The sequence below is a fragment of the Tachyglossus aculeatus genome, chromosome 20 (assembly GCF_015852505.1).
Source record: "Tachyglossus aculeatus isolate mTacAcu1 chromosome 20, mTacAcu1.pri, whole genome shotgun sequence".
NCBI classification, from domain to species: domain Eukaryota; kingdom Metazoa; phylum Chordata; class Mammalia; order Monotremata; family Tachyglossidae; genus Tachyglossus; species Tachyglossus aculeatus.
The window spans coordinates 20,924,262-20,950,612 of NC_052085.1; the positions used below are offsets into that span (position 1 = coordinate 20,924,262).

At 42.9% G+C, this 26,351-nt stretch overlaps 1 protein-coding gene across 1 annotated transcript in view; it reads left to right on the forward strand.

Annotated features, from left to right (window-relative positions):
• GUCY1A2 (guanylate cyclase 1 soluble subunit alpha 2) overlaps positions 1-26,351 on the forward strand; it is a 173,225-nt gene that overhangs the window by 40,077 nt on the left and 106,797 nt on the right. The gene's annotated exons all lie outside the window — the stretch shown is intronic.

The following is a 26,351-nucleotide window of genomic DNA, read 5'->3' on the forward strand; positions in this document are numbered from 1 at the left end:
ATTCTTCCGCTCTGCTCATTCTGCTGGGATAAACATATCAATGTGCAATACACTGATGTCTCTTAAGCGCCCATAGAGCTAGCGTGTTGGAATACCTAAAGCTTAATGAGCAATAATGTGAGTCCCTGAAAAATAAGCATGGAATGGCGGAAAAAGAGGTGACAACTTCATCTTTTAGGAATTTACTGAAATGGAAGTATTAACAAAAAAAATAATAATAAGCGAGTATTTTTGTTATTCTCCTTGCCAGAACATCATAATCACATACCAACTGTGATTCTGGGAAGCTTAGCATGCAGTTAGAAGTCTATCATTTTTTTTTTTCCAGATGTGTTCTGTTTGGCTTTGGTTGTTGCCACTGGGCATTTTTAGTTTACTGGTTCTTGGTATTGGGGTTTTGAAGAATATATACCACTGATAGATTGATTGTCCCACTGCAACTCGATGTTTTTATGGTATTTGTTAAGCGCTTACTATGTGCCAGACACTGTTCTAAGTGTTGGTTGCTTTCAGTGCTGAGGAAAATCCCATTTATCCATTCATGATTAGTTCTCTTTCAAGGATATCTGGTTAGTTGAACTCTTTGGATTTTTCTGTGTCTTCTTAGACTCATAACTGGGATTTAAAAAAATCCTTAGTATATTCTTCTACCTGGCTCTTTTTTCACTGTCTCTTACAATAAGGTCCTTTTATTTCTTTTTGTCCCTCCCTCACCCCACCTCCTGCCCAGAATATCCTCCTCCTGCATGGCTCTTAAGACTCCACATAAACCTCAGTTTGAGAAATACTGCCCAGGTGTGAGAGTAGAGAAATCTGGTACTTTAATAGCCATTCAAAAAGCTTCTGCATTGGGTTGATCTGGTCAGGCCTCCGAGGGTGGTGTTTTTTATCGTATAGCTGAGATCTCTAGATTATGGGTATTGTAAAATGTGAACGTTACTTTTAAACTGTCCTGCAAGCCCTAGGGCCAATTTATTAAAAAAAGGAGCATCATGACCTTGTGGAAAGATCATGGGCCTGAGAGTTAGAGGACCTGGGTTCTAATCCTGATTCCATCACTTGCCTGCTGTGTGACCTCGGGCAAGTCATTTCACTTCTATGTGCCTTAGTTTGTTCATCTGTAAAATGGGGATTAAGTGCCTATTTTCCATTCTATTTAGACTGTAAGCCTCATATGGGACAGAGATTGGGCCCAACCTAATGAACTTATACCTACCCCAGCATTTAGAACAGTCTTTGACATAATAAGTGCTTAAAAGATATAATAGTAGTAATAATGACAATAAAGTTGTGCCTTTTCATAATTTCCCGGCTTCAAAGGGAATGCAAGGGACAAAAGGGGAAGACATCTAACAGCATCACCAGAAATGAAGCAATGTTGTGAGGAAGGAATTAGGTCAGACAATCAGGAACAGGTGAGAGTTTAAATCAGCTGGAGCCACCAAGTGAAGGGTTACGAGCACAAGGGTGGGTGCGTTGAGTTGTGAAGTACTAGCCATGTCCAGTTTGGAAGAACTGAGGGAAATCATGTAGAGTGAGAGAGGGCTGAGGCACATTGACAGATTATCAGTTTGCAAAAATTTATTATCCGGAATTCTAGCACAGAGTGCAGTACAGAATGAGGGAGTGATTTGCATTTAATAACCGGGTTTGATTTTATGCTATTTGAACTCGTATGATGTATCTTGTTGCTTGCTATAAGGTTGTACAATTTTAATTTCTGCATATAATTTGATTTTGATACTTGAACCGACATTACCTTTATGACAATTTTTTCTCTTAATACGAAGAGGGAAATTTATCTTTATTCTGGGGTTGAGTAACTGTATGGAGACCATGAAACCTAGGGAAGGGCTAGGATTCAGAAAACGCCCCTCTGAACACAACTACTGAGGAACTCCAAATTCATCTTTTGGTAGTAATTTTTGTAATCGTAATTTAAGTAATTTGGAAGTAATTTTACTTCATCTGTAAAATGGGGATTAAGACCGTGAGCCCCCCGTGGGACAACCTGGTCACCTTGTAACCTCCCCAGTGTTTAGAACAGTGTTTGCACATAGTAAGCCCTTAATAAATGCCATTATTATTATTATTATTATTATTATTAGTCATGGTACAGCCCAGATGACTGTTTAGAGATTTTGGTCATAGAATCCCAGAGATTTTGACCAGGTCAGAGGTCTTGTGCCACCCCACCTAGGAAATTACTTGTTGTCAGAATCTCAACGTTTGGCTTCTGCTATACTGCTTGCTTTGACTCCTTTCATTGCCAGTGGTGATGATTTGTCCCGAGGGCTACAAAATCACTACCTGGGAGATGAAATTCTCGTCTAAAAACAGTATGATGTGCCTGCCATCTGCTGACCAGATGCTGGAAAAGATTTAACTAGCCATTATGGGCCCCAGTTAACTGGGCTTCTTGGAGTGCGTTTTCTTTGTCAATCAAAGCTGGAACTGAGCCCCTTTCAAGACTTTAAGAAACAGGTCTCCCAGACCGGCATAGTGGAAGCCTCTCTTAACTTAAGACGTTAAATCTTGGCTTCATCTAGACTCACCTAGAATTCACTTTTACCTAGTGCAGGTTACTTTCCTCTCACTTCTGTGTGTCCATCTCTTGCAGTTGACCGTCACCCCTTCTGTTGGCCTGACCTTTAAGGAGCCTGGAATCCTGGAGCTCTTGTCTCTTCCATTTTCATTCGCCTTCCCTTTTTGTGGCTGTCACTTCCTTCTCCTCATTTTTAGAGGGTTGAGCCTCTTGGCGGGGATCAGGAACTGTGCCTTGATCTCATCCGTGTGTTTCTTTCCAAATACTTAATCATCAATCGTATTTATTGAGCGCTTACTGTGTGCAGAGCACTGTACTAAGCGCTTGGGAAGTACAAGTTGGCAACATATAGAGACAGTCCCTACCCAACAGTGGGCTCACAGTCTAAAAGGGGGAGACAGAGAACAAAACCAAACATACTAACAAAATAAAATAAATAGAATAGATATGTACAAGTAAAATAAATAAATAAATAAATACTTAATACAGTGCTTTGCACATAGTACACGCTTAGTGCATACTATCCCTGTTCCATCGTACTGGACAAGCACGGGAGAATATTTGGTTGGGGTAGTCATTGGCAGGGAGCCCCTTGGCAGGGGTCAGGAACTGTGTCTTGATCTCATCCATGTGTTTCTTTCCAAACACTTAATACAGTGCTTTGCACATAGTACGCGCTTAGTGCATACTATCCCTGTTCCATCGTACTGGACAAGCACGGGAGGATATTTGGTGGGGGTAGTCATTGACAGGAAGCGCCAGATCAGAGATGCAGCAGTATGGCATAGTGGATAGACCATAAGCCTGAGAGTCACAAGCTTGTGGGTTCTTATCCCGGCTCTGCCATTTGTCTGCTGTGTGGTCTTGGGCAAGTCACTTCACTTCTCTGGGCCTCAGGTACCTCGTCTGTAAAATGGGGATTGAGACTGCGAACCCCATGTGGGACAGGAACTGTGTCCAACCGATTAGCTTTTATTCACCAGGAAAGTGAGCCTTTTGTCCCTCGTACAGTTCTAGTGGTTGCTGGAACTGCAAATCCAGCAGGGCACAGGGCACCTGTACATTCAATCATATTTACTGAGCACTTACTGTGTGCAGAGCACTGTACTAAGCGCTTGGGAAGTACAAGTTGGCAACATATAGAGACGGTCCCTACCCAACAGTGGGCTCACAGTGCAATGTGTAGGCAAGTATGCCACCCAGAAATGCAGAAACAAGGAGCAGGATCACTTCCAATTTGGCACAGGAAGTGAGTCGGTTCTGGATGGCGCAGTGGTGGGTTCCACCTGGGCAGGCTGGGGAGGGCGTGGGGCAAACTGCAGTCATTGGCCAGCAATATTGCACTTCAACTGGATTTCCAGGGGCTCCTCAGTTCGTTGTGGGCAGGGAATAAAATAATAATAATAATAATGATGATGACATTTGTTAAGAGCTTACCACGTGAAAAGCACTGTTCTAAGCATTGGAGAAGATGTAAGGTGATCAGGTTGTACCATGTGGGGCTCACAGTCTTACTCCCCATTTTACAGATGAAGTAACTGAGGCACAGAGAAGTGAAGTGACTTGCCCAAAGTCACACAGCTGACAATTTGCAAAGCTGGGATTCAAGCCCATGACCTCTGACTCCCAAGCCCAGCCTCTTTCCACTGAGCCACGCTGCTTTTCTAATATGTCCGTTGTACTCTCCCAAGCAATTAGTATAATGCTCTGCATGCAGTAAGCGCTCAGTTAATATGATTGACTGGCTGAACGATTGACTCTATTCATTTTCAGAATCTTCACAGCCCTTCTGTACACCTCCTCCAGAAAGCCTTCCCTGATTCTTCTCTCTCATCTCCACCCACTATTTCCCTACAACTGCCACTTCAGTAATTCTGCATCACCCAAGCACTTAGTTACTCCCCATGGCATCCCCTGGTGCACATATCTTTACACTCTGTCGCTTTCTCCTCTGTGTAACTTAATAGTTTCAATCTTCTTTGCTAGATTGTAAAGTTCTTCGGGGCCAGAGATCAGCTTCTCACGCTGTAGTACCCAGGTACTTAGTACAGTGTTCTGCACAGAGTAAGCACTAAAATACTTTTGAATGATTGATAATTCCAAGCCACTGAGAATATTAAATACATGACACCTGTCTGTCTTTTCTTGGTGCTCTGAGACACGGTGGGATATTAGACGTCCACTAGATTGTAAGGTCTTTGGAGGCAGGGATCATATCATTGTTTTGTGCTGTGTTTTCTCAAGCTCCTAGAACATTGAGTGTTCAATTAATACCAATTCATGCATTCATTCAATTGTATTTATTGAGCGCTTACTGTGTGCAGAGCACTGTACCAGTGTCCTAGGTAATACAAAAGAAGGGCTCTTGATAAATGTGAAACAATAATTTCAACTACAGTAAATTTGACTGATTCTATCTTCGTCTAAAATAGAAAACACAGCTAATTGGTGTATAGGTAAGCGTAAACCTGGCCTAAACAAGATTGTCCTAAGTTTTTGTGAAATATATTTACATTTCCAGCAAAGTAAATAGGCATTTCAGTTTTTTTTAAAACCCTTTATTAAGGTACATGTGCAATGAGCACTTCAGAATTCCAGGAAATATAATTTTCCTAGCAAATGTAATTTTGTTTGGTGCCACCGTGTAGCAGGGCTTGGCTGTATTGCTGTCTGTGTGTTGTCCGTATTCAGTATATTTGGAGGCTGTATTGTTGTTTTGTGCCATCACGTGGATGTTTTCTGGCTTTAACCCATGGGAGGGAGAAGCAGTGTGGCTTAGTGGATAGAGCATGGTGCCAGAAGGAGCTGGGTTCTAATCCCAGCTCTGCAACATGTCTGCTTTGTGTCCTGAGCAAGTCTGGGACTTGCTTCTCTGGGACTCAGTTACCTCATCTGGAAAATAGGGATTTAGAGTGTGAGCCCCATGTGGGACAGGGACTGTGTCTAACCTGATTAACTTAGAACAGTGCTTGGCACATAGTAAGCGCTTAACAAGTACCAGTATTATTATTATTAGGGCTGACCGGGAAGAGCTGGGAAGCCAGGGGTGTGAGGTAGGAGAAACAAGACGAAAGAATTGGAGAGAGAGAGAGAGTGGTGCTTTGCAGGAGAATTGATCTGAGGAGTCATTTTCAAAGCTTTTTAGTTTTTCACCCCCTAGTTTAATTGGTAACTTCCTTCCCTTTTGAATACATAAACCCCTATTTCCACTGGGGTTTAAGCCTTCCTACTTCTGTTCTATCAGAAGAGAAAAACTATTAAAAATTGCACAAGCTGAAGGAAAATTTGAGAAGACATTTTCTCATCACCTGGAAGGAATGATGGAGAGGACAGGAGTGGGTATGTTTTGCAGGCTATCACAGTTTGGAAATGGAAAATGTCTTCCAGTTTGGTGGCCCATGGGAGTCGGGGGGGAGGGGATAAAAGGTTTCAGGACCTTGCCTTCTCTTGCTATCTATCAGTCAGTGGTATTTATTGAGTGTTTACTGTGTGCAAAGCACTGTGCTAAGAACTTGGGAGAGATGATCTCTGAAACCCACCTAAACTGGAAGGTCACAGGGAAGTTCCTTCACGCCCATTGGAACAGTGCTCCGGGTGCTTAGAACAGTGCTTGGTATATAGTAAGCGCTTAACAAATGTGTACATATCTATAATTCTATTTATCTGTTTTGATGCTATTGTCTCTCTTTGTTGCCGAATTGTACTTTCCAAGTGCTCTGCACACAGTAAGCGCTCAATTAATTTCCATTGAATGAATGAATGAATGACTATTTCTCCTGCCTTTCCACAGTCTTCATTCATTCATCTGAATGTATTAAGTGCTTACTATGGGCAGAGCACTGTACTAAGCACTTGGGAAAGTACAATGCAACAGTAAACAGTGAAATTCCCTGCCCACAACAAGCTCACAGTCTAGAGCAGGGTAGTCAGACATCAATACAAATAAATGAAATTACAAATATATACATAAGTGCTGTGGGGCTAATGGCTGGGGGCAGGAGGAGAGCAATGGGAGCAAATCAGGGTGATGCAGAAGGGAGCGGGAGATGAAGAAAAGTGAGGCTTAGTCTGGGAAGGCCTCTTGGAGGAGATGTGCCTTCATAAATCTTAATGTCTGCTCATCCCACTGACAGTTTAGGAGGTGTGACTGGGTGGCATCCGACAGTTTAGATGACCCACTGGACAGAGGCCAGGCCTGGGAGTCAGAAGGACCTGGGTTCCAATCCTGTCTCCACCACCTGTCTGCTGTGTGACCTTATGCATGTCACTTCACTTCTCTGGGCCTCAGTTACCTCATCTGTATAATGGGGATTGAGACTGTGAGCCCCACGTGGGACAGGGACTGTGTCCAACCCAATTTGCTTGAATCCACCCCAGCGCTTAGTACATTGCCTTGCACATAGTAAGTGCTTAACAAATACCATTATTATTATTATTATTATTACAGTGCCTGATACTAGGTAAGCTCTTAACATACCATAATTTTTATTATTTGCACTATGCTTTGTATTCAAGCAATCAATAGGTTGTGTAGATGATGATTTAAAAATATGTCATTTTCTCTTGGTCTTAAAAAGCACTCTTTTTAATCACTCCACCTGTCTCTCCATCTCAGTCTCTCTATTTCTTCCATCTCTCTCCCTCCCTCTTCCCAATCTTCTCCCCCTCCCCCTCCCCCTCCCACCTCCTCTAGCTTCCAAGATCTAGGATGTGGTAGCAAGTAAATTCATGCAACCCTTAACCCCACAACACTTATATACCCATCTGTAACCTATTTTAACATCTGTCTCCTTCTTTCCCCTAGAATGTAGGCTCACTGTGGGCAGGGATGTATCTACTGACTCTGCTGTGTTGTACTCTTCCAAATGCTTAGTACAGTGCTCTGCTCTTAGTAAGCCCTCAAAAGATACCATTGATCGATTAAAACCAGACTGATGGCCAACCTAATCCGAGGTCAGTGCAGTATCAAACTTCTTTGTTTTTGAAAATAGAAAAAAGGGCATTAATTGAATTTGAATTCCAACAAAAATTGAGGCCCAAAATTCCCCTTTCACTGCATTGCACAGAATTTTAATTAAAATATGTGGTTTTAGGATACGGGAAGCAAAAGTCATTTATTTTTCTCTGTGCAGGCTTACCTGTTATAGGTTTTTTATTTCTCCCTTGAAGAGAAATAAAAACAGGATTTTCATTTCTCTTCATACTCTTCTTCCCTCCTGGAAGCCTGACAGAAGATACTCAAAATCAGAAAGCTTAAGAAAGTTCTCAGCTAGGGGACCTAATCTCAAAAGGGAAACTCATCACATTCCACTCATGTGTTTTCGAGCTCTTTATAATGATGAACTTCAGCTGTTGTCACAGACTGGTGTTAACTCCCCACACCAGCCCTCCAACACTCAGCCCACAACCCAGTATTTTTATCCCAGTTTTGAGAAAAATTCAATAGACCAGAACTGTTTTGATGTCTTTGGTTACTCAACTTACTACATTTTTGGAATTGTACTTCACAGGCTGCGTTGGTCTACTCATCAGGATCTCTCCAAAATGTGCACAAGTTCATTTGTGCACATCAAATTGTAAAATTGGTGAGGGGACATGGATTTATTTTATTGGATACTTCTGTCTTTAAGTCTCAAAACTGAGTTGTCTGCACTAGTTTTTTTATGATTATTTTGGGAATAAGAAAGATCTTAGGGTAGCATTGTAACCTTCCCACAGATAACACTTTGGATGATGAGTTTTTTTATTGGAGCTGAACTTTCATTATTAGTTACAGGAAGGCAAAATGTTTCGGGAAAATTGGCTTAAATTTAAAACTTAGCAAAATTGATTTAAAAATGGAACTGAGAAATGCTATTTATAGTTAGAACTTTCTTAAGCTATGTGATGCTAGTTATTTCCCTGTGATGCCCACATAATGGATGGCAAAATCAATCAGTTGTGTTTATTGAGTGCTTACCGTGAGCAGTGCACTGTACTAAGCACTTGGGAGAATACAATATAACAGAGTTGGTAGACATGTTCCCTGCCCACGATGAGCTTACAGTCTAGAGGACTGTATTTTGTCCCTCTAATAATAATAATAGCATTTATTAAGCGCTTACTGTGTATCAGGGGCAAATCCCAAACTTGACCCCAAACTAGTGTTTGCAGGGAAAGCACCATTGCAAACAGGGGTAATGTAATATTTGTGAAGTTATGTTTTACAAGTTCTAGACTGTAAATCTGGTGTGGACAGGGATTGTGTCTCTTTACTGCTGAATTGTACTTTCCAAGCACTTAATACAGTGCTCTGCACACAGTAAGTGCTCAATAAATTCGATTGAATGAATGAATACAAGTTTCATCTAGGGTGGCCATTTGTTAGGCTCTGCATTGTACAGTCTGATTTTCAGCTGCTTTGGCCCTTGTCTGGTGCTGATACACTGTGAGCTGTTTCTAGACTGTGAGCCCGCTGTTGTGTAGCGACCATCTCTATATGTTGCCAACTTGTACTTCCCAAGCGCTTAGTACAGTGCTCTGCACGCAGTAAGCGCTCAATAAATACGATTGAATGAATGAATGAATACACCACCAGATGCCTCTATGTCTGATATTTTTTGTTTAAACCAATCATTATTAGTAAGCACTTGGGTGTGCAGAGCACTGTACTAAGCACTTGGGAGAATACAACAAAGTTTTTTATATGGTATTTGTTAAGTACTTACTTTGTGCCAAGCACTATACTAAATGCTGTGGTAGATACAAGTCAACCAGGTTGGACAGTGCCCCGGCCCCCCCACTGGGATCACAGTCTTAATCCCTGTTCTACAGGTGAGGTAACTGAGGCACAGAGAAGTGAAGTGATTTGCTCAGAGTCACACAGCAGGGTAGCGATGGAGTGGGGATTAGAACCCAGGTCCTTCTGATGCCCAGGCTGTATCTACTAGGCTGCGCTGCTTCTCATTTGGTAGACGGGATCCCTGTCTATGAGAATACTTCAGTCTAAAGTCTAAATGCCCCACTCCCTCCATTCTGGCTGCCGTGGCCTAGCTCTGTGTCTCAGAATGGTGTCTTAGTTTTACAGGGGCGAGAAACACGGTGGTTCTAATAATAATAATGATAGCATTTATTAAGCGCTTACTGTGTGCAAAGCACTGTTCTAAGCGCTGGTGAGGTTACAAGGTGATCAGGTTGTCCCACGGGGGGCTCACAGTCTTCATCCTCATTTTACAGATGAGGGAACTGAGGCCCAGAGAAGTGAAGTGACTTTCCCAAAGTCACACAGCTGGCAATTGGCAGAGCCGGGATTCTAGAGTAAAAGGGGGGTGTCAGAACCCCCCCCCCCCACCAGCGGCACCCTCTGTGTTCAACAGACTTTCATTCAATCGTATTTACTGAGCACTTACTGTGTGCAGAGCGCTGTACTTGGGAGAGTAAGATATACCAACAAGCAGACACATTCTCTGCCCACAACGAGCTTACAGTCTAGAGGTGCACACAAGGTTTTGTGGGGTGTCATTAGGTTATGTTGGGCAACCTATGTAACCCACATTACATAAAACGTACCTGTCACTTCCTTATCGGCAAGAGGCCGTGCTGTTTTGGCGAGTCTCCCCAGGGACTCCCCCTGGTCTTTCATCCCAGAAATACTAAGACTGTGAGCCCCCCGTGGGGCAACCTGATCACCTTGTAACCTCCCCAGTGCTTAGAACAGTGCTTTGCACGTAGTAAGTGCTTAATAAAAATGACATTATTATTATTATTATTATTATTAAATGCAGCTGTCAGCTCATCCATCCTACAGACATGATTCTGAGCCCTGATTCCCATCTCTTTGTGGAAGTCTGAGTCCAGGCCAGCTGCTGGAAAATGAGGGGAGCAAACCAGAGCTCCCTGCTCTTCTGGGCAGCAGCTTCCAATTGAGCGGACACTTGGAGAATACAGAGGAGAATAAGATCCCCGGGCTAAAAATTCCATTTTGCATGTGCTGAGCCTAAAAGACTTTCAGCTCATCTGGAAATACCAGGGCAAAAAGAACTGGCCTTTTTATTTTCTTTTATTTTTTGTGGGAGGATGGAAAATGAGGCAGCTTCTTTGCATGCCATTAAGCACCGTGTGGGTTTCAGATTTTTGAAATGTATAAAAGTTTCAGTTTGGAAAGAAACGTGAATCTGTTCTCTTGTGGATCCAGTCACTGAGGCCTAAATCTGAGGAATTTTGGCTGTGTTCACTGTGGTATCAATCCTCGCAATGGAAGACCAGCATTGAAAATTCATTGTCGTATTTATTGGGTGCTTACTGGGTGCAAAGCATTGTACTAAGCACTTGGGAGATTGCAATATGACAATAGAACAGACACATTCCCAGCACACAATGAGCTTACAGTCTAGAGACGAGTTTACTGTCCATTCTTCCAGATTGAAGACTCCAGCATCCTGTGACCCAAGATTTTTAAAAAGCTGCTACACTGGATACATTCCTGGCTTTTCTCATCTCATGGCTTAGTGGAAAAAGCACGGGCTTGGGAGTCAGGGGTCATGGGTTCTAATCCCAGCTCTGCCAGTTACCAACTGTGTGACTTTGGGCAAGTTACTTCTCTGTGCCTCAGTTACCTCATCTGTAAAATGGGGATTAAGTCTTTGAGCCCCATGTGGGACAACCTGATTACTTGTATCTACCCCAGGGCTTAGAACAGTGGTTGGACATAGTAAGTGCTTAACAAATACCGCCATTATTATCCTTGTTGCTATTCCATGCCTTTTAACATTTCTGTGGGATCACACCTACAAAGTGCTTCTCATTTTTACAAGAAATCCCTTCCATCTTTGCAAAGAATCAATCAGTGGATTTTACTGAGATTTCAGGGCACTGTACTAAGAGCTTCAGAGAATTCAATAGACTCAGTAGAAAGATCCTTGCTCTAAAGAGGTGTTCAATCTAACTGAGCACCGAAAACGAAGGCAAGTATTCTGGGTGCACTCAGAGAGTCACATGAATTGAATGCTAATGATTAATTGTTCATCCCCATTATACAGTTGGAGAAAATGAGGTATAACTTTGAGTGGGAGATCCAGGATTGGTGCAAATATCTTCATAGTTTCTTGTCTGCTGCTTTGCATACTGACCTCCATAATCTTCCATTCAAAAATACAAGGTTCATTTCTGGGATCTGAAGTTTATATGTGGTTTCCTCTGAGTCACCTAGATGGTTTATCGTTTCTTGATTCTGAAATAAAGATAGTTCTACGTCCACCCCCCTAACGCTCTTGACCTTTTATTCTTGCCAGCTGATGTTGCAAACTCATTCCCAATTTGCAGTTCATTGTCATTTTCGTTCTAATTTTGGCAAGATTACTTTCTGGGCATTTCTCTTCAAGATTAAGTGGATGCGTTACAGATTATTTTTTTTCCCCAGAGCCATGAGCTTGTGTTTTCCCAGTTCCAGTCTCATTTTTACAACTTCCTCCTTGAGAGCCTAACTTTCCTGGATCCTTCTGAGTTCTTTGTCTGTTTTCAGTGCTCTTGCAATATCCTCTAATTTGGGATTCTCTGCCAGTTCTATTAACATGCTGTTTACTTCATCCCCTTGGTAATTAATGAAAATTTTAAATGAGATTAGAGTTTAATTGAATCCCCCAGGCTCCACCTCAGATGCATTGCCTCTCTCATTACCCCTCGATTTCTAATTCTTCAGTCAATTTTCTGTGCTCTTGTGACAGTGCTCATATCCAAGACATTTAAATTAATTTTGTGAGTAGAATTTTATTAGTCACCAGATAGAAGGTATTACTCAAATCAAGGCATATTGTACCTACTCTATTTCCTTCATTGCCTTATCAAGCTGTTCTCTTAAGAAACCCAGTAAAGTTTATCACAATTTGTCCATTAAGAGTTAGCCCTGCAGTGTCCTGGAGCCTTCATTATTCTCTTGCTGTCTATGGACTCATTTCTTTCTCTGTATTTGTCCCGTTAATGTACAAGGACTGGAGTTATTAGCTGTATTCCCTGGGCTGAACCAGGTGTCATCTACATCTATGGGCTCTTGTTTGACATAAATGTTCCTTAGACCACCTAGGGAAGCCACTGCCACGTTGGCCCATTATACTCCTCCCTTTCCTTCCCCTCTCCCTCTTTTCCTTTTCCTTTTCCCCTTTCCTTTCCTTTCCTTTCCTTTCCTTTCCTTTCCTTTCCTTTCCTTTCCTTTCCTTTCCTTTCCTTTCCTTTCCATTCCATTTCCTTTCCTTTCCTTTCTCCTTTCCTGTCCTGTCCTTTCCTATCCTTTCCTGTCATTTCCTTTCCTTCTCTTCTACCTTCCCTTCCCCTTTCCCTTCCCCCTCACTTCTCCTCTCCTTCCCCCATCCTCCCTCCCTCCCTCCTCCATTCTCTTCCCCCTCCCCTCTTTCTCTCTCTTTTCCCTTCCCCTCACTCTTTTCCCTTCCCCTCTCTCTTTTCCCTTCCCCTCCCCTCTCCCTTTTTCCTTCCTTTCCCCTCTCCCTTCTCTTCCCCTCTTCTCTTCCCCTCTCCCTTCTCCTCCCCCCTTCTCCTCTCCTCTCCTCCCCTCTTGCTTCTCCTCTCCTTTCCTCTCCCTTCCCCTTTCTTCTCCTCTTCTCACCCTTCTCCCTTTTCCCTTCCCCTCTCCCTTTTCCCTTCCCCTCTCCCTTTTCCCTTCCCCTCTCCCTTTTCCCTTCCCCTCTCCCTTTTCCCTTCCCCTCTCCCTTTTCCCTTCCCCTCTCCCTTTTCCCTTCCCCTCTCTCTTTTCCCTTCCCCTCTCCCTTTTCCCTTCCCCTCTCCCTTTTCCCTTCCCCTCTCCCTTTTCCCTTCCCCTCTCCCTTTTCCCTTCCCCTCTCCCTTTTCCCTTCCCCTCTCCCTTTTCCCTTCCCCTCTCCCTTTTCCCTTCCCCTCTCTCTTTTCCCTTCCCCTCTCCCTTTTCCCTTCCCCTCTCCCCTTTCGCTTCCCTTCTCCCCTTTCCCTTCCCCTCTCCCCTTTCCCTTCCCTTCCCTTCCTCTCTATTCTCTTCTATTGCTTCTCCCTTCCCTATCCCTTTTCTCCCCTTTCCCTTTCCCCATTCCAAGTGACAGGACCAGCCGTTGCTATGAAGCAGTTGCACTGTGCAATGACATTGTCACATTGTACCATGTGCAGTGTGCTATAATGGTGTCCCTTGTCTCGTGGGTGGGGGTGGGAGGGTGTCCATGAATTGTACAGCTCTCTGCACACTAACTGCTCACAGGCTTCATTATCTTTGGCTCTTCTGCAAAAAAAAAAAATGGCCAGACTCCTATTTTGAACAGTCTTCTGACCTTTCTGTGAAATTTGGTAGTAAACTTCTATTTTGTCTTTTCTTTTCTGAGACATTAAGAAAAACTATCAGCGACTTGGTAGGTGGTTAAGCAATCGGGGGTCTTTACTGAAAGCTTTCTGTGGCAGACTGTGTAGTGAGCATTTAGAACAGTATAATAGAGGAAGCAGACCAGATGTCTGTCCTCAAGGATCTTACAGTATAGCTGGGGAGATAGCTATTAAACTCAATTTCCGGTAGAGGAGGCAACAAAGGTAGAAAAGCTTCATGGCTTAGTGGTTAGAGCAGGAGCCTGGGAGTCAGAAGTCCTGGGATCTGGATCTGCCGTTGGGCAAGTCACTTCACTTCTCTGTGCCTCAGTTACCACATCTGTAAAATGGGAATTGATTGTGAGCCCTCTGTGGGACAGGGACTATAACCAACCTAATTAGTTTGTCTCTGTCCTCGTGCTTAGTACAGTACCTGCTGGAGAGTAAGCGCTTAACAAATACTATTAAAAAAATATTAAGGAATGAACACAAGTAATGTGAGAGTGGAGTGAATGGACTGAAGTGCATAGATGATGTAGTAGGGAGGGAAAAAGTGGTGGGGAGATGATCAGGGAAGGATTCCGGGAGGTTACCCTCTAGAGTGGGAGCTCATTTTGGGGAGGGAATGTGTCTGTTGTTGTATTGCAGTCTTCCAAGTGCTTAGTACAGGCTTTATACACAGTAAGAGCTCAATAAATATGAGCTCTTACTGTATATATGTATATATGTTTGTGCTTAGTACAGGCTTTATACACAGTAAGAGCTCAATAAGTATGAGCTCTTACTGTATATATGTTTGTACATATTTATTACTCTATTTTACTTGTACATATCCTATTTATTTTATTTTGTTAGTATGTTTGGTTTAGTTCTCCCCTTTTAGACTGTGAGCCCACTGTTGGGTAGGGACTGTCTCTATATGTTGCCAACTTGTACTTCCCAAGTGCTTAGTACAGTGCTCTGCGCACAGTAAGCACTCAATAAATACGATTGATGATGATGATGAATAAATAAGATTGAATGAATGAATATACAGGCAGGAATTAGACATGGTTCCTGTCCTTCAAGGGGCTTCTCCATCCAAAAACCTCCTATTACTACATTCCAATCTGCCTACTCTGCTCCTTTAGTGCCAATTTAGTCTCTGTACCTCAGTATTTCCTATCCCTCATCCAACCCTTTGCCCACATCCTCCTTTGGGTGTGGAACCCCCTCCTCCTTCGTATCCTACAGATCATCACTCGCCCCACCTTCAAAACCCTCCTAAAATCCCATCCCTTTCAAGAGTTCTTCTTTGACTAAGCCCTCATTTCCTCTTTTTATCCTTCCCTCTCCTCTGTGGCAACTATGCACTTGGATGTATACTTTAATATTCACCCCAGCGCCATAGGATTTATTTATATATCCTTGCATGGCTCAATGGAAAGAGCACGGTTCTTTGGAGTCAGAAGTCATGGGTTCAAATCCTGCCTCCACCAATTGTCTCACTGCTGACAATTGGTGGAGCTGGGATTTGAACCCATGACCTCTGACTCCAAAGCCCGGGCTCTTTCCACTGAGCCATGCTGCTTCTCTAATATATATGTACTAATATGTATTAATCTCAGATATATTCCTGAGATGTTTTTGCAGTAGTGGAGATGGACTGGGTTGAGTCATCCTCACTCTCACCCTTGTACTCATGGGACACACTATGAAATGGCTGGCAGGGAGAAGGGGTGCTATTTCTGGCCCAGGAACTGAGAATCTCTAAGACCTCAAAGAGCTGGAGACAACAATGTGCCCTCACCCATTTAGTATGTTAGTGCTGAATGTGATTCTCTGATTAGATTAATAGGGTTTGGGTGAGAGGACCTTTACATTTTCTTTAGAAAACCAGAAGGAATGTAAGTATTATTATTATTGTTATTAAGTGCCATCGAGTCATTTCCGATTCACAGCGACTCCATGGATATATTTTCTCCAGAATATCCTGTCCTCTGCGATAATCCACAACCTTACTAATGGTTCTTCTGATATTGTTGTTATGGTCTCTACCCAGTGCTTAGAACAGTGCTTTGCACATAGTAAGCACTTAACAAATGTCATCATCATTATTAGTATTTTAGTATTATTATCCATCTAGCTGCTGGTCTGCCTCTTCCACGCTTTCCCTGGACTTTTCCTAGTATTAGTGTCTTCTCTAGAGAATCAGTCCCGATTATGTGTCCAAAATATGCTAATCTAAATCGTCATTTGGCCTTCCAAAGACCAATGCAAATAGTAGGAAACAAAAAACAAAACAAAGAACAATGGCAATAACAATACACCATTAATCAGGGGATTGTTATCTGGGCCAAGGAAATTAGATGGTTTCCAGCTGTCTTCTTACTGTGTATCTGGGTTTTAATTCATAGACTCTTACAGCTGAAAGGGTTCTTGAAAGCTTATCAAGTTCATCGCTGCTTCCATATAGAACTGTACCTTACACGATTGACAGTCAACATGGCCTTCAGAGCCCCCACAGAAGAAAGTTCCACCACGTTTCTTGATCATTTCTTCTACTGTGTTATAATCTTTGGGGCCAGGAAATTCTCAGATTGAATTTGTATCTGTTCTCTCCCAACCTCTTGGTACAGGTGCTCAACCAGAAGGTGCTTAGTAAGTACTGAAGACTGTTCGAATCTCTTTTGTTGCACTCTTGTTGATGTTCTTCTAATTGGTCCAGTGGATATGAGCCGATAGAGCAGAGAGTTAATAGCTGTCACTCCCACCCTTCTCTTCTGAGTAAAGACTCTCATTTCCTTTAAACTTTTCAAAAAAGCGCCCCTTTTTTATCCTCACCCTGACTGCTCTTTCTATGTTCTCCCTGAACTATTTAAATCAAAGAGGCTAAAATGGGACTTTCTTGTTAAAAGAGTCTTTATCAGTACCCAGCTTAATGGGAAGATTTTCTTGTGATTCTGTGTGCTCTCTAATTATGTATCTCAGAGTCATGCTTGGCTAATGTTGATTTAGCCTGAATCTACTATCCTTGTTTCAAAAGTGATTTAAAAAACATTCAGGAAGGCAATTTAGCAGATGGGTTATCATCCTGGCCACTCTGATCCATCCAGTTAATGTCATTTCTCTACAAATAACTTCCTTTTGACAATCTTCTTACTTTTTTTGTTTTTGCTATTGGTGGTGGTGGTACCTGAATGCACACTATGAAAAAGAAATATATATATTTCTCATATATATATATGAGAAGGGACACATTGGGAGTCCTTCAGGGTGGGGCAGGGCTGTGATGGGAGAAAAGTCAGAGAGGTAGTGTTCGATGCCAGGAATTGTTCCTGAACTTGCTCCTGTATGCTGTTCTTCTTGGCTCTGAGGATCTTTTGCTCACAGCCAGTTAAAGCGATGTGGGAACCCCTCAGCCTAATTATTAAATAATGAGGGTATTTGGTAAACACTTACTATGTACCCAACACTCTACTAAGTGCTGGGGTAGCTACAGGGTACTCAGGTTAGACACAATCCGCTTAACCATATGGGACTCACAGTCTAAGTAGGCAGGAGAATGGGTATTTATTCCCATTTTACAGGTGGGGAAACTGAGGTGCAGAGAAGTTAAGTGACTTGACCAAGGTCACACAGCTGACAAGTGGCAGAGTTGGGTTTAAGAAGACAGATCCTCAGAATCCCAGGCCTATGCTCTTTCCACTAGGCCACGTTGGTAGGTCAAATGAGTTGACTGGAAATTTTCTCAGAGAAGGGAGAGAATGTGTTACCATTAATAAATTATATAGTTTATACAGTTTTATGGAAAATTATGTTAAGCTTTTGGGAATCGGTAAGGTGTGTGGACATAGGATCGTAATAATTAGTAAATCTCAACCTTGGTAACTACATAAATGAAATTCAGATAATCTCCTAATTTTTTTTAAGTTCTTGGCTTCAACCTTTTCTGGTTCTAGATAATATAAAACTTGATAAGCTATCCCTGCATTTACTATTATTATCATTCACTACTATTATTATTATTCTTTGCTGGATATTGCACAGAGCACAGAAAGAACACTAGCTTCATGCTCTAACACTTCTGCTCTATTCACAAAGGTTTTAAAAAAAATAATTAAAAGTAATCTAAGTATCTTGCATTCTGGTGCAGGTTTCCAGCTCTCTCACTGCCAAAGAGATGGAGAAAAACATTCTGGCCTTTGGCTTCCTTCTAGAAACTGAAGAGGAAATAGCAGCAATACTGTGCAGGTGCCAGCCAGTTTTTGAGAAGAGAAAAGGCAGCTTGCTCTGCTATATTCCAATCACAAGCCTTTTGTTGAACAAACTCGGGAAAGCCATTCAAAAAGAGCACTTTAAGCAACTAGTTCCAAAAAGGCCTTCTTCAGTTTCCTTTTTCCATGGTGCTATGTGCCATTAATCTTTCCGGAGAACACATTTGTGTTTACAAATCTAAGCTGCCATCTTCCAGAGGAAGCTTCTTTCGGGGAAGTGGATGGAGAGGGATAATGTAGTTGGATTCTGGAGATCCACACCTGTGACCCTGCCCACTATCAGGTTTGTCAGCCACAGAGAAGCCACTGGGCCCTAAAGGAAAGAGCAGGGCCTGGGAATCAGATGACCTGGATTCTAATCCCTACTTCACCACATAACTGCTGTGTGACCTTGGGCAAGTTGCTTAATTTCTCTGTGGCTGTTACCTCATCTGTAAAATGGGGATTAAGACCGTGAATCCCACATAGGCCACGAACTGTGTCCAACCTGACAGGCTTGTATCTGACCCAGCACTTAGTACAGTGCTTGGCACACACTTAACAGATACCATTAAAAAAACAAGTACTGTATTCCAGACCCTCCTTTTCCTTTTCAGGGAGAGAAGCTACTTGTAGGGATGCTCCTGAGGAGACTTGGCAAAAAATTAACTCCCTGTTTTACTGCTACCCCACCATCACACAACGTGAGGTGAAGTTGGGCTCCTCTCCTGGGTAACTCCACGGGGCTGACACTTTCAGTTAGGGAAAACCTTGAGCCTCTCTCGCCTTTTCTGGTAACTTGACTCTCTGGAGTTCAAATCCCTCTCACCTCCCCAGTAATAGACCTAGTGACAAGATAAACAGGGTGGAAGAGGGTTTGATCCAATACAGATGGTGGAATGAGCTTCCCTTCCTGTATTAAACAACAGGCCCAATGCAATCTTCCTGAAGTGAGGTCCAGGGGAAATAACACAGAGCTGGGAAGTTGGGCCCAAATTCCAACTCTGCTGCTTACCTGCTGTGTGATCATTCATTCATTCACTCAGTGGTATTTATTGAGTGCTTACTGTGTGCAAAGCACTGTACCAAGTGCTTGTGAAAGTACAAAAAAAAACATTGGACAAGTCACTTAAGTGCTCTGTGCCTCAGTTTCCTGATCTGTAAAATGGGGAATAATGCCTGTTCTCTCTGGGCCAGGGACTCTGATTATCTTGTATCTATCCCAGTGCTTAGTTCAGCTCTTGGCCCATAGTAAGTACCTAACAAATATTATTATTATCATTACTATTAATATTAATAACCCCCTAGATCTGTTCTAAACAATCCTTTGCCCTGAAGGAATTAAGTCCCCTCCTAAACCAATTCTTCCCCGCTCTAAACTGTGCGCTCGTTGTGGGCAGGATTGTCTCTCTTCATTGCTGTATTATGTACTTTCCTGAGCACTTAGTACAGTGCTCTGCACACAGTAAGCACTCAAATACAATTGAATGAATGAATAAATGAATGAAGTGCCTCTTCCCCTGTTTTTCATGAGGGGTCCTTAATCTCTGCGTCTGTAGTTCCATTTTCAGTATCTAGCTTCGATATGCTTAATCCTTCAACTAAGGATCCGAGGAGACTCGGGCCATCTAGCTGTTGCCCCGGAATCTCATCTTTTTCTTTTATTGTCACACTTTTCATACTTTTTTTCTTTTGTCTCCTAGCCCCTGTTAGGGGATATAAGGATCAGGTTACCCACTAGCGTGGCGATTCTCTGAGGAACAGCTCCCTGTGTTAAGGACAGGATTGTGTGTAAAGCCCTAGAGCCTCCTTGAGACCATGCCCAGAGAGGAATCCTGCCAGGACAAAGGCATAGTTGACCACCTGTGAGTTGACTTGTGCACTCATCGTGTGTACTAGAGATACATAGTGTCAAAGGTGATAAATTGTGTATAAGGAGAGAGACTCATTTGAACGGTCACGCCGGAATAAACCTGCACAGTAGACCATATGGGTGACCAACATCACTCTGCCATCTGGGTGGGGCTCGCATGAACCACGGTGGGAGGAAACGTAGAGATCCCAAGTACGGGATACAGGCCTGCGATGTTGAGTTCTTGGGTCTCGGTCTCCCGGGCTGTCTGGCCGGAGGACAGGGAACCCGGGCAAACAACACTTGGCTTTATTCCCAGAGAGGATGGTGTTTGCCACTGGCGTTGCTTGTGGACTGGGAATCAGGGGAAGCGTAACTTGGGTTCCTGGCTTCACCCTTTGTCTCAAGACCTCATCTGATCAGTTCTCCCTGAATAGAACAAATGATCGTTTTTCAGTCAGGCCTAGTGGATAGAGCACGGGCCTGAGAGGCAGAAGGACCTTGGTTCTAATCCCGGCTCTGTCACTTGTCTGCTGCGTGACCTTGGACAAGTCACTTCACTTTTCTGTGCCTCAGTTACCTCATCTGTAAAATGGGGATTAAGACTGTGAGCCCCATGTGGGAGAGGGCATGGAGTAGTGGATCGAGCACGGGCCTGGGCGTCGGAAGGTCATGGTTTCTAATTCTGGCTCCACCACTGGTCTGCTGTGTGACCTTGGGCAAGTCACTTTGCTTCTCTGTGCCTCAGTTACCTCCTCTGTAAAATGGGGATTGAGACTGTGAGCCCCACGTGGGACAGGGACCGCGCCTGACCTAATTCACTCCTACCTACCCCAGCACTTAGAACAATGTCTGACACATAATAAGTGCTTAACAAACACTATTAAAAAAACTGATCTTGCCAGAGGGCTTTCAGGTGGCAGGGCTAAACTCCGGAATTCATCACTGTCTCTCTGGCCAGGGAACATGTAGTCCCAGTCAGAGAGGAAAATTCCAAAATCTGCTGCAAAGTAGCTTCATCTGTGACTTTAGGCATTTTGGCCTTTGGTCTAAAATGCAGCTCAGTAGATGGCTCTTTAGGGGCTTATGGTTTTGGGAAAGTGTGAACCCTTTGCCCACCAACCAAGGAGTGTAACTTTATGGCCTGAAGATTAATTCTCCTGCTCAGACAATCCCCTGCTTTAACAAGGAAGAGCTTCTGCTCCTGAGGCACTGACCAAAAAAATCACTCCAAGCCATTCAACAATTTCAGTCCACATTTCTGGTCAGTGAAGGACCCTGCCTACACAATTTAAATGGAAATGCCATTTTCAAGGGTACCTTAATTGCTTACTCAGAAAGAATGAAGCACCTTTAGATTTGTTTAGCTGTAGCTATGTAAATATTTGTCCCTCAGTCACTCTAATTCCTCAACTCTCTAATTTTGAACCTTAATTAAAGGCCAAGTGACCCTTTCCCTGCTTAAGTTCCATCACCCTCTGATGCGACAGCCTTCATATTTTCCATTATGCTTATAAAACTAAAAGAAAAAGCCTTTGTCTAAGCAGAGGCATAAACATAGTAACCCTTTCAGGAGGAAGAATGACAGCAAGTAGAGGGCATTCCTTCATCCTCATGCTTTGGCTGGGTAATGAAAGAACTGAAGTACTTATTGGCCCTCCTCTCCCCCGATTTTAAAAGGTTACCACTTTTGTTAATTCTTGCTGGACTTTCTTCCATGAGTCCCACTCGTAAGATGGTCTATATTCCTGTTGTTCTAAACAAGGTTTCTTGAAGGGGTGGTGAGATGGAAGTGTCCCCCTCGGAGGCCTAGTCCTGCCCTAAATTCCATCCTCCTTCCTGCCCCTCCCTGGCTCCACCCATTTCTCTCCATCCTTCCCAGGACTTCTGTTTCTCCACCTTCTTCATGTTTAGCAGGCCGACCTTGCAGCTTTTTTGATTTATTTCTTAATTTTACTTGAAGGGGATCCCTCCTCCAGCATACCCCATTCTGGTCTATTCCAGCTCTACCTGTGAAGTTTTGGCTTTCCGGATTGGTAGACAGGGCTGTTTATGGTCTTGGGAGATGTTTGACATGAGAGGGAAAGGGGGTTTGGGGGACCGTGGAGATGGAAAGTGAGGAGTGTGAATGGGGAATTGTGGAAGGGAATTTGGGGGGCCCTGGGCAAGAAGGCCAGAAAGGGAGGGGAATGTGTAGTGAGAAATATTTCAGAAAGATGATCCGGGAGAGAATTTGTCCTGGGAGAGACCTTGGGGTGCTGAAAATTTCACACATTCCCTATCTCTAACCTCAGGGAACTGTCTTCTGCCTGCTCCCTCCGCCTGAGGTCTCTGTGCCTCAGTTTCCTCATCTGTACAATGGGGATTAAGATTGTCATGCGGGACATGGACTGTGTCCAACCTGATCACCTTGTATCTCCTCCAGTGCTTAGAACAGTATTTGGCATGTAGTAAGTGCTTAACAAGTACTATAAAAAAAACCCCATGCACTTATAAAAGAATGCGTGGTCAAGTCCATTGTTAAATGCATCATCCGCCTGCCTAGTCCATGCTGCAGCAGAAACTTGACTGGCAGAGAGGGTGACTTACTCTGTGCTTACCATTGTCACTATCAATTCTCCAGGGCAACTCCTTGGTCCTGAAGACTCTGTAAAGTAGCTTCAGAGATGGAGAAAAGGCAGTAGGTAGAAGGGGAAAGGAAAGTTAACTAAGCGGCTCCTTGATGATCACATCAGTTACAGGTGGGAAGCAGTGTGGGCTAGTGAAATGAACACAGACCTGGGTGTCAGAGGACCAGGGTTCTAATTCCACCTCTGCCACTTTCCTGTTTGGTAAGTCACTAACTTCTCTGTGCCTCAGTTTGCTCACCTATAAAATGGGGATTCATTTCTTCTCCCACCCACTTAGACTGTGAGCCCTTATGTGGGGTAGGGATGGTGCCTGGCCTGATAGTCTTGTTTCTACCTCTGTACTTACAATACAGTGCTTGGCACATAATTCATGCTAGCAGATTCCATTATTTTTCTTATTATTATTAGGTTCCTGGGATTCGCTCTAATGCTACCCAACAAATTCAGCATCTCCTCAATTATTACAATTTGCTTGTCACTTGTCAGCGAACTAGCAAGTATTTATTGAGCACCACATTGTGGTAGTACTAAACTAGATTTTCCATTGCTACAAAAACAGGACTTCTTCAAAAGTAGGACTTCTTGACAGTCATCATTATCATAATCATCATCATCATCATTCTCAATGGTATTTACTGAGCACTTAATGTATGCACAGTACTTCACTAAGCGCTCCAGAGAGTACAATATAGCAGAGTTGGTGAACACGTTCCCTGCCCATAGGGACTTTACAATGCCTGCAAACTGCTTATAAATGTAGTTGCTAAAATTAAATGACTGAATTCCTTTCCTGATGTTAACACAAATGATGTTTATTTTGGATCAAGAACTTTCCCTAATGGCTACTCATGATAGGGCCTTTTCCCGCACACAGTTTTTCCCAGTATATTTCTCCAAAATACGCCTCCCCACTAGACCGTAACCTCCTGGGGGTAGGGGATGTGTCTACCAAATCTGTTCATATTGTACTCTACCAAGCACTTAGTGCTCTGCACACAGTAAGCACTCAGTAAATACCATTGATTGACTAAATGCTGTTTTTCCACTGAAGGTCTCCTATCACTCCCATAGGCTACATTGATCAAGAACAATTGGTTCAGAATTTATAAGGAGTTGAGACCTTTTCTTCTTAATCTTCCTTTTTCATTATTGGGCCAAATCATGAGGAAGGCCATCGCCTCAGGCCCCTCTGCCTCAAGTCCTTCAGAGTCACCTCTGAAGGTTAAAGGTTATAGCCACCTTTAGCAAGGACCTAGGAAGGGAATATGATGGCTTTAGACCAAGGCGGAGAGGACTAGGGGATTCACATGAACACAGTAAGTGCTCAATAAATGCGATGGATTAATTTCCCCATGCTGTCATTTAGAACGCTGTGTGCACTTGTAGTCTAACATAATGGCCCCTTAAGAAATACCAGGTGGAAGCAATGATTTCCTTGCCTCAGGGGCACCAAAGATCTGAAACCAGGCCTGCCTCTCTTACTTTCTTGGAATGAAGTCCTTACCCGGAGTCCTCGGGGACTGCCTCCTTTAACAATTGCTTATTCACAGCTTGGTTTAATTTTGGGTTTTCGTGAGGTCTCTAGTTCTAAAGGTGCCGTGTTGGGCCAGCATTTGGAAGACATTTTCTGGCAAATGATGTTCGTATTGCCAAGGGGAACCTTTCCGAAAAAATAGAAATGAAGTCACATGAAAAAATAAGGATAGCTTTGAAATGTACGGAGCATAGCGTCTTTAATTGAACAATCAAACTGCAACTATTAAATGAGTGTCTTTAAGGGCACAAAGTTATGTCTATGGAGCTTTCGATGAAGTTGCCACCAGAGTTTTAGTTCTTGTTCTGATGGAGTTTTCTTCAATTAATCAAGGTCAAAGTTCAAGTGAGTAGGTTGGCATTAGAGGAGTGAAGAAGTGTATGGGCTGGGAAGTGAGTAGGACATAAATGGGTTTCTGAGGGGCAAGTTGAACCGATCATACTTTGTGGGTGACTGGAAGGTGCCAACAACCTGGCTTCTCCATTTTCCATGAACAGTGGATTAACTTCAAGTTAAAATCCAGCGCCTAACATGCCGTTCCCGGAGGAAATATTTTGACTAGTTAAAACCACAGAAACAAGAGCTGACGAAAATGGTATGAAAAATCTAAATTCACATGAAAGCTTATTGGGAGTGAATGTCACCACTCTATCAGGCCATCGAGAGAGAAGGAATTTGGCAATCCCTGTCTGTCTCCTCCTCTAGACTGTAAGCTCATTGTGTGCAGGGAACATGTCTACCAACTCTGCTACATTGTATTCTCCCAAGCTCTTAGCACAGTACTCTGCACATAGTAAGTGCTCAATAAATACTGTTGATTGCCAACACCTTCATTGCATCTTGTGAGAACAGATATGGGTTCATCATTGATATCCCTGAATACTGAGATCCTGTGTCAATTTTCTTAGCAGGTGATAAGGGGCTAGGAAACTGATGTACTAGTCAATTTTTGGAGGAGACTTACAGTCCTCTAGATTGTAAGATCATTGTAGGCAGGGAGTGTGTCTATATTATTGTATTGTACTCTCCCAAGCGCTTAGTACAGTACTCTGCATACAATAATCACTCAATAAATACGACCAACTGACTCAAAACGCTGACTGTCGTCACAGAAATCTTTGGTTGCTTTCCCTTATTTCATTATCTGTTCTCCCTTCCTAATCCTGCTAAATTGCTAGACCCCTGAGGGCAGAGATTGAATCTCATTACTCTACTGTACTCTCCCAAGGGCTTAGTACTCTGCACAGAATAAGCACTCAGTAAATATAACTGATCAATGGATTAATTGAAGAGAATAGACCATATGTCAGAATGTCAGTTTTTTCATTCCACAGTGGGCAAGGACTGTCTGTTTACTGTTGTATTGTATTCTCCATTCAATAAATACAATTTAATGAATGACTGGATTCTACTTACCGAAGTCTTGTGATTTCTACAGCTGTCATAGCAATTTCCTTGTTGGTCTGCCCTGAAGAGTTCTGTGATGTTACGGTCAAATTAATATCGCAACTTACCATAGTTTTAGGTTGTTGGCCTACTCGCTGTTGTTGACTACCATTTGGGATGCTGCCATGGAAGAGACTATGCAATTGTGAGCTGATAAAATTACAACCTATGAAATTTATTCAGCCACTTCATTGAGCTTTTCATTGTTTTTCAAAGTGCAGATTAGTAGCAGTTCTCTCTGTTATGCTGTCAGGCCCCAAATCCAAACATCTGGTTCTTGTAAATTCAGTAACCCACAGATGAAGATTCTAACCCATGGCTTATATTTTCAGAGCCCTGTGACCTTTTGGGGTTTGATCACTATTGTTAGAAGACCTGATTCAAGTTCCCCTAAATTCAAATTCATATTCAGAAGGCTTTCCCAGAGGATATTTAATTGGGGAATAAGGGCGCATGACTACCAACTCTGTTATATTATGCTCTGCCAAGCACTTAGCACAGTGCTCCTCATATAGTAAGCGCTCAATAAATGCAATTGATTGATCCATTAGAATTTCTCCATTTTGATGCTATCAATGGACAATTTGTTCTATTTATTTTTTATTGACATTGTTCCAAGCACTAGGGAAAATGCAAATTAATCAAGTTGGCCACAGTCCATGTTCCACCTGGGGTCACAGTCTAAGTAGGAAGGAGTAAGATTTAATACTCATTTTACAGGTGAGGTAACTGAGGCACAGAAAAGTTAAATGATTTGCCCCAAGTCACACAGCAGACAAGTGGCAGAGCCGGGATTAGA